This window comes from Balaenoptera ricei, chromosome 5 (assembly GCF_028023285.1).
Source record: "Balaenoptera ricei isolate mBalRic1 chromosome 5, mBalRic1.hap2, whole genome shotgun sequence".
Lineage (NCBI taxonomy): Eukaryota > Metazoa > Chordata > Mammalia > Artiodactyla > Balaenopteridae > Balaenoptera > Balaenoptera ricei.
The window spans coordinates 88,032,138-88,041,474 of NC_082643.1; positions in this window are offsets into that span (position 1 = coordinate 88,032,138).

Sequence of the window (9,337 nt, forward strand, 5' to 3'; positions counted from 1 at the left end):
ATGGTGAAAAAATAAAAATATTCTGGAATGGCAGACTCATGTAATTAAATATTTTTAGGAAGTCTGGATTAAAGATTGGGAAGGAGCAAATAACTAGACAGGTAAACACAAAATGCAAACTATCAAGTTTGGACTTCATGGCAGAGAATATGAGGAGTGACTTAAGAGGAAATCCAGGAGGGTTTTTTCCACTAATTCATGCAAAAGATTATTATGCAATGATTGCTGTGATGGCATTCAAAGTGAAGAACAGTGGAAGGTTACATGAGATACAGAGGAGGCTTGATGGACAGATCTTGATTATTTACTGAATGCAGGAAATCAGAAATAGCAAAAGAATGAGAATAACAGATAGGGTTATAGCTTAAGCATGTTGGTGAGTCTGACCCATGTACCATTCACTTAGAGTTCTGTGTCATATTTTATGTGAGTGAATATATCACAGTTTATCCTTTCTCACACTGATAGAAAATTGGATTATTTCCATGCTTTTTCCAAGAACATTCTTGTCCATGTCTCTTCTTTTATATGTTTAAATTGGAATATAATTTCTACATCCCATTTTATGTGAGGTTTAACTTTAGGGGATGCTGTCTAACAGTTTTTCAAAATATTTGCAAACACTTCAACTCCAGTCATCAATATACAAGAGATCCTATGGCAAACAATCTCTCCAATACCTGGTATTACCATAATTTTCATTTTTTCCCAATTGATTGTGTACAATATGCATTATGATCTTAGTTCTTATTTCCCAGGTTATTAATAATAATGAACAATTTTTCATATGCTTGTTGGCCACAAATATTAATCAGCAAATATAGTCAGAGTTATAAGACAATATAGACCAAACCCTTGTGCTCAAGGAGTTTTTCTTTTCATGCGGGATACAGAAAAAAAAAAAAAAAAATATTAGGAGGCTATTTGCACGGTGCAGAAGGCAAAGAGTGTCAATATGGTTCATTACTTTTCCTGAGAAGAAAGAATTGAATGATGAGAAGGACAGTCCTCTTCATGCATAGGGGAAGGATAATTCAGGCTCATGTAATAAAAAATATAAAAGTCCTGAGATGAGGATGAGTTAGATGTGTTTTAGGAACAGCAGAAAAACTGGTGTAGCTTAACTGCAATAAAAAAGGAAGAAATTATAATAGAAGATGAGTTTAAAAAAGAGGGTAGCAGCATTCATCCAACAAAAGTTTATTTAATGCCTATCATTTATCAGTCATTGTTTACATAGGAAAAGCCAGACCCAGACCCTTCTCTCAAAAAATGTGTTAAAGAACAAGTAAATATGCAAAGAATCTCTTCCTTTACTTAGTAGGTTTTGTTAGTATTTTCTCTGCCCCTCAGTTTTGTCTCAATAACTATCTTTCTACATAGACTTTATATGATCTCTATAACAACTGTTGATGGAGAAAAACATTATCCCCATAGATGAGAAAACAAGAATAGATTGATTAATAAACTCGATTAGGCCATATAATTAGTAATGTGAAGGAAATAAGAATTAAATCCAAGTCTCTGCCTCTAAGGCTAATAGAAGTTGAGAGATTTTCTTCAGTAAAAATATTATTGCCAAGGACAAATTCATGGAGCAATCAGCCGTGTGGGCTATGAATTTTCCTGGGAGCAAAGTGGTTACACTGAACCCTGCACTCAATGTGTAGGCAGAAAGGGGGACCAGACTGATTTACAATTTTATTCTTTTTACTTTTCCTGCAGCCACTACACTCCTACCCTCACTTATTCCTAGTTGAGACTTTATTATGAATATAGAAGTAACAGTTGTGTCTTATGAGCTGTAAACTGCCAGTTTAATATTTGTAGAAAGAGTATCATAGTGACTCAAACACAACTCATGGATTGTTTGTTTGTTTTAAGGGTGTAATGCTCACACTTTGGAATATCGAGCTTTCTTAGCAGTATTTATAGAGTCCCAGTGTATAGGCTGTAGGTAGATGAGGAGCAAAGATTATAGACTAAGGAAGTCTGTTTATAGACTACAAAATGAGGGGGAACAGATGACTAAGTTTAATGCATCATAAAATCTGTTCCACTTAATTAGCTAAATTTTCAGTTCAGATAACTCATTTATCCTTCAAAATTATCTACAAAAATTGATAATACTGGGAAAAGGTGGCTGACTTTTCTGTTATACAATATGAGAACTTTAAGTCAAGATGGTATCATTAAGAGTTTATCTAATCCTAATGTATTCCAGAACTCCTATGAAATTCTTGTGTAACTTCAGAGACTTCTAGAGAAAATTTGCCCTAAATCTTTTGGTAAGCATATTTTAGGGAACCCTTATGATCTCTATAGTAATGGCCGGCTGCATATTCATATGCATAGATGGAGATAGCCTGGTTCCTTGGAGAGAAGAGTAGAGAGAATGGCTGATCTGGGCACACATGGTTACACTTTGGGGAGTTTTCATTTTTGCTTCTGTCTGTTTTCCATAATATTCTTTCTAGGACTGGCAGATGCTCATCTAATCGCATATGAAATACAAAGAGAAAACATTCCTTGAATCTGTGTTCACAAAAGTCTACAGAAAGTGTTTGTTGGATGAATAAACAGAGCCTTGGGTTGAAGAAAGAAATAAACTAATAACCTGAACTCTACACTTAACCAAATACTAATTTTACTGAAATGTGAAACCACTACAATTTTATTGGTTTTTCATATTTCTTTTATTAAAGCCTATGGGAGAAGTTGAAACTAAAGCAAATCTAGACGTATTATAAAGCCATTGAAAAAGAATAAACTTGAAATCAAATTTGTATCTGAAATACATCGTTATCCCATTTTCAACATCTAAAATTACCCTCTTTGTACTTAAAAAAATTGTCTCATAAGCAATATAATGATGGCACATCTTTCACCAAGTCCAGGAGAAAAAGGTTGAAATGCTATGGAATAATTTCACTTTCTTAGAAAAATACAGTGAAAGAAGTTTCAAGTAGGAGTTCTTTGTAGCCCCCATTCTATAAGATGTTGCTAAAATGTATAACAACCATTTATTTAAGGCAAAATAATCAATAGCTCAATATATGAGTTGCAATATATATTTTTTAAAAGTTGGAAAAGAGCTGAGAATGCCTAAATTTTTCATTTCAGACTAGCTAAAATAGAACATCACCTATTCAACCTCCTGAGGAGTCAACCCTGTAGAAATTATCTGTGGCCTTCTTTACATTTCAGGACCCAGAGGTGACAGATCTTGTCTCTGCTGCAGAGTAAGGTATTCGGCAGAAAATTTGGATGGCCTGCAGAACACATTTTGCCTCATTAAATACGTCTGGATCAGCTGGTTCCACTGGAATAGGATAGAAAAAAAGAAAGAGTACCTGTGCCACAGCAAAAATAGTGGAGATGGACAACAGATGACTTGAAGCAGACTTTTCTTTCTTGTTTAAAAATCTGGACAATTATTCTACTTTTGCCAAATAAGCTCTCTGTTTTTATTTTTAAGGCCATGGATATGGGGGTGAAGAGTAAGCATAATAACATGCTCAGAAAGGCACTCCTTAAATGTTTTGAGGCTAATAATGCCTATATTTCCATTCAAAACAATGGAAATTCCATGCAGTGTCTATTACCTGGAGGGATCAAGCCACGGGGGAAGGCAGAGTGGTAGTTCACTGCATTCTTGCGATAAATGTGAGAAAACAAATTTGTTTTATATATCAAATCTTGTAATTGAAAATAAAGTATAATTCCAGCTCTCTGCATAAGGAAGATTTTAATTAGAATGACTGAATTTTTTTCTAAATGTTTCAGCATCTCAGTTATGCCTCATAATGGTCTTTTTGGACATCAGTTATCACTTAGAACAATGCATTCTTAGAAATAATACGAAATTGTGATGTACACATTTTGAATGCAGAATGTAACCTATATATGGAGGTTTATTTTTTTCCAGTAATTGACATAAGCTTTTTTCCTTAAATTTTGCTCATAATGTCAAAAGGCATGTCTCTAAAAACACTGTGAAAAACTTGAATTATGGGAACTTTGTGCTCTGTGACAACCTCTAGGTCAATTTCTTACTCCTAGTATAACTTAAAAATGGTCAAACCGAAGAAGGAGAAATGCTTTATCCCCACATACTCTTAACTTTTAACACTAGTACCTGTTGGTCTACTGTACTTATAAAACATAGACACTGATTGCTGTGATCAAATTTTTTGAGTATATGTTACATACTTGTCACAATACATGATTTCATTTAATGCTCACAGCATTGAAATTTTAGTATTACTTGTATTATGTATTTGGTAGCAGGACCCAGCAGAAACCAGACCCATCTAAGATGATTTTTACCACATTACCTTGGTACATAGTAAATATGGTGAAGATGATGATTATCATCATAAGGAAGAACATAAAAGAGAAGGGAAAGAAAGTAGAGATAAAGAGGAAGAAGAAGAAAAATCATATAATGCTCTTGGGTATTTAACATGTGGTAATTAATGTCTCTATGTGGAAATTTCTTCCCAGGAATTCTTGGGATATTTATGATTTTCTTGTCCTGATTCTTGATAAAAATAAAATGAGGCAATAGGGAAGCATATTAAATATTTAATAATATGATATCATTTAATAAAATAATTATCCCACAGGAATTAAAGTTTAAGTATGTAGAGATGTTATTGGTTCAAGGAATGCACTGATGTCGTGTCTGAAACAAGAGCAGAAGGTATTTTTATAAGTTAAGGTTGACATTTCTGGGAAGCTACATAGGAGCACACAGGAGAAAAATAGTTATGATTTTGCTTGTAGCCATTGTCATGTTCTAAATGTGCATTCATGAACTCTTCTGCTGCTAATGGTGAGTCATTACTGCAAAGAAAATAAGTTTGATCACATAGTATACTTTATACAAATTCTATGAGTAGTGTCCTAAAAAATAATAAGTTTTGGAAGCAAAATAAGTACTTAAATGCCAATTTTGGCAGTGCTGTTAACCTCACTAGTACAATCAAATATGTTATTTGAATACTATCCAATAACGTTCACTGGAATTTTACAGTGTTTAAAAATTTGCTCTAGGCTACCATTCTTTGTAAATGTTTTTAACAGAAGAAATGCAAAGTGAAGAAGGTGTGAATATTCTTGTGGGATACTCTCTCACACATGACATAAAAAAATGATCAAAGTTCTGAATTAACAAAAGCAGTATCAATTTCAAAGGCAGAACCATAATCTATAAGCAGACAAATATTTTTATCATAAAAATAGAAAAGAGCTTATATGGAGCAACATGCATGTTAAAGATGAACATGAAGATTCTTTGATATACACACTTAACAATTCAACCATCAACAGAAAATGAAAAAAATTCTACCTCTGGCGCTTCCCTGGTGGCGCAGTGGTTGAGAATCTGCCTGCTAATGCAGGGGACACGGGTTCGAGCCCTGGTCTGGGAAGATCCCACATGCTGCGGAGCAACTGGGCCCGTGAGCCACAACTACTGAGCCTGCGCGTCTGGAGCCTGTGCTCCGCAACAAGAGAGGCCGCGATAGTGAGAGGCCCGCGCACCGCGATGAAGAGTGGCCCCCGCTTGCCGCAACTAGAGAAAGCCCTCGCACAGAAACGAAGATCCAACACAGTCAAAAAATAATAATAATAATAAATCAATTAATTAATTAAAAGTAACATTTAAAAACAAAAAAATTCTACCTCTGAAACATTTGTGATTAAACAAATACCAAAGCAATTAGAAAGAGCAATTAATATTTTGCATGTTTAGGATTGTATTTGAAGATTAATAAGGGATAACTTTTAAGTATTCAATGTTACAGTTTCATCTTTTGATTTTTAAATGATTTTAATTTGGTGTTTTAAAAACTTCGCCATTTATATGTGTTAATATTCCCGCTTCTAATGTTTCTACTAACAAATGTCTACAGCATATATGGATAATTTTCCTTTTATTGAAATAGATATTCTTATCACAAAATATAGTCCATAATCATAATAATGTTATCTATCATCTATTTATCAATTTAAAAAACAAGACAACAAGCCCCAAATGGAGTTGCTTATTCTTAGCCTCATGAACCAAACTGGGACTTAACCTAATTGTAGTTTGGCTGTCCCAGGAATGGAATCTTATACCAGGCAATCAGGAATCACCTGATTAGCACCACTTAGGTCCTCTGCCTGATAGACCCCTGCCATTATCTAAAGGAAAATAACTTTGCAATAACCAAATCCCTTGTTTGTGTAGTGTGACACTATTGTTCCCACTCCCTTCTGCCTATAAAAGTCTTTCATTTTGTACAGCTCCCTGAAGCAACTTCCTATCTGTTAGACTAGATGTGGCCTGATTCAAATAGATTTTTGGTCAAATAGATTTTTGGTCAAATAAACCCTTAAAATTTTAATATGCCTCAGTTTATCTTTTAAATATAAGTAGATATATAACCTCAAATTTAAAACAACCCTATCACCCTCTACCACAGACTGACTGACTCTTTACTATTATGGTCACTTATTATTATTTAAAACATGTAAATAAAGTGATAAGGAAAGCCCAGAAAACCAATGATTTGGGATTCCTGAGAATTCCCAGAAATCCCAACTTATTATTCCTGAATCCCAAAGATTAATATCTGTCAAACATTTGGAAAAATTTAAAAATGTAGAGTCATAAGTTGATGCCACTTTATTTAGCGTTTTACATGCATTATGTTATAACTTTCAGCAAGACTATTAAATAAACATCTTTATTATCCTCATTATATATATGAGCAAAGCTTAGAGAAGGTAAGTCACTTGCCTAATACTGCTGCCCTGGTAAGGCCAGGATTTGAGCCATGTGTGCTTGACTCCAACACCTTTACAAGTAATAATTGGCATACAATGACATTAAGCATGTAACTCCATAGTCCAAGGTTATGCTCTGCTAACTGGACAAGTTATTTGTCTTGCTAGGGAATGTTTTCTAGCACTTGAATATCGTCTTATTCAGTAATCAAGCTACTCATTTTCTTTAATTCCCTTATATAAGCAATGGTTCCTCCATCAACCCTGACACCTGCACCAAATACATTGGAGAACTGCTAGATTTTGCTCTCTCCCTCAATTTTCAGCCATTCCTTAAGTTTTAAGGATTTGGCACCTCAAGTAAGATTTCTCTTTCTTTCTCTGTTCTCCATTGCAAAGATACTGTCAGATTCTCTTACCATAGACATAGCAACAAACTCTTAATCTCCAATCCCTGCTTTCTGAGCTCCAAAATTATTTTGAGATAGTATGTATATGATTTATTATATCAGGCTTTCTGCTTAAAGTGTAAATAATCCTTGTGTCTCTTTGATAGATTGCATTACTATTCACCAAATATTTACATTTCACTTGTTATGGTGCCCTTTTCTTCAGGAAATCAGTAATGGTCCCATGACTTGCATTGGCCAATTAAATATGAGCAGAAGGGGACACGTGTTATTTCTGGCAAAGAGTGTTAAGATCAGTGCCACCGTGATAACTAGCGTTGAGCCAGAGAGATGTTGTTTCATAGCCTGGGTCCCAGAGTGAAGACAACATCGACCAGTGTAATGAATGGCCTGAATTAGATGTGTTTTGTGAGGGAAAAAATGGCATTTGTGACACTGGGCATGGAGAATAGGGTTCCATTTTCTGTGACAATATAACCTAAACTACCCTGTCTGCTATAGTACCCATCATTTATAAAATCAATAATACTCCTACAGTTTGGCATGCCAGATCTTTTATCATATGATTCCTGACAATATTTTCAATTTCATGTGTAGTGTTCTTTCCCCATGTCCCTGCACTCTCAATGACATTTCAAAACTTTAATGTTTTCTTAAACGTTCATGTTTTAACACATCCTTGTAATACCCATATCTCACAATATATTTTCCTCTGTGAAGTCTTCCTAAAGCATCTAATCCAGACCTACACCAATCCTGTGATCTCAAAATGGCCCACATATGCCCCAGATACTTTATTAAAATTATAGTGTTGTAATATATTTGGCACATTTAGATCCTTGACTATATAGAGTGCAGCTTGTTGAGGACAGAGATTATTTCATTCACTTCTGCACAACCACTGTCCAGCCTGGTGTTGTATATTGTGCAGCTATTCAATAATATATTATTGAACATGTAAATGATCAGTAAACAATATATTTTGAGGTTAAATACTGATTCTTATTAGTAAGCAACATTCAAATATACAGTAATGCTTTAGTAAGCATGATTATTTACTGCAGAAAACATTGTAAGATTTTTAATCGCCTATCCCACTTTTAAGAAAACAACATAGTAAGTCAATACCTTTCCTTTAAAAACTTTCACAGAGGTGAAATGACTGACATGCCACCATTTCAGCTTTATCCAGCAAGGATCATTCATGGACAAATGCAAAAATCTTTCTAATAGTTAGGAATTTTATCACTGAACAGGAGGAGTTTTAGAAATATTTATCTTTACTATACCGTCACAAAATTTGTAAGCTCCATGACAGCCCTATAGTTAATGAACTGGAACCACCTTTCCTGTGTTCTAGAATTCTGTCTTTCTTTCCCACCCTTCCAGCATAATTTTCTTTCTGGTGTTAGAGCACAAATCTGTACAGTAGTCTGCATTTAATCTCCGTATCTCATCTTCCCAACTCATCTTTTTTGAAAGAATTCAACATCCTATAATTTTACCCTCCATTGAACTAGAATAATTTCCACATTTAGATTATTCAGAGCCATTAACAGAACTTTGTTTCCACTAGCATTTAATTCGACTATAATCCACTGTCAAATGCATTAAATAACAGCATCTCACACCCGTCAGTGGCAAAGACAAACTGGTGAGGAACAGCAAGTGTTTAGAAATACCTTTCTGAACCACTATAATAATCATGTCACTATTATTGAGCCGTCATATGTACAATCTATTTTATGTGAAATCAAAGTCAGTTGCTCAAATAATAACCTTTGCTATACTACACAATGCTAGTTGCAGCCTCTCATGAAAGAAAGAGTAGACAAGGATGCTTAATATTCACAATAGGTATTTCTTCCTCAGAATATGGTGATCAGAAACTCAGAAAATTTAGGGTCCAACAGACAACTGTATTCTTCCCATAACTGGAGGTATGTGGTAGATAACTTCCAAAGAGGACCACCATAAATTTTTTAACAGACTTTATTTTTTAAGAGCAGTACTAAGTTCACAGCAAAATTGAGAGGAAGGTACAGAGACTTTCCATATACCCCCCTGCCCCAACACACGCATAGCCTCCCCAAATATCAACATCCCTCACCATGTGATGGCGCATTTATTACAAGTGATGAACTTACATT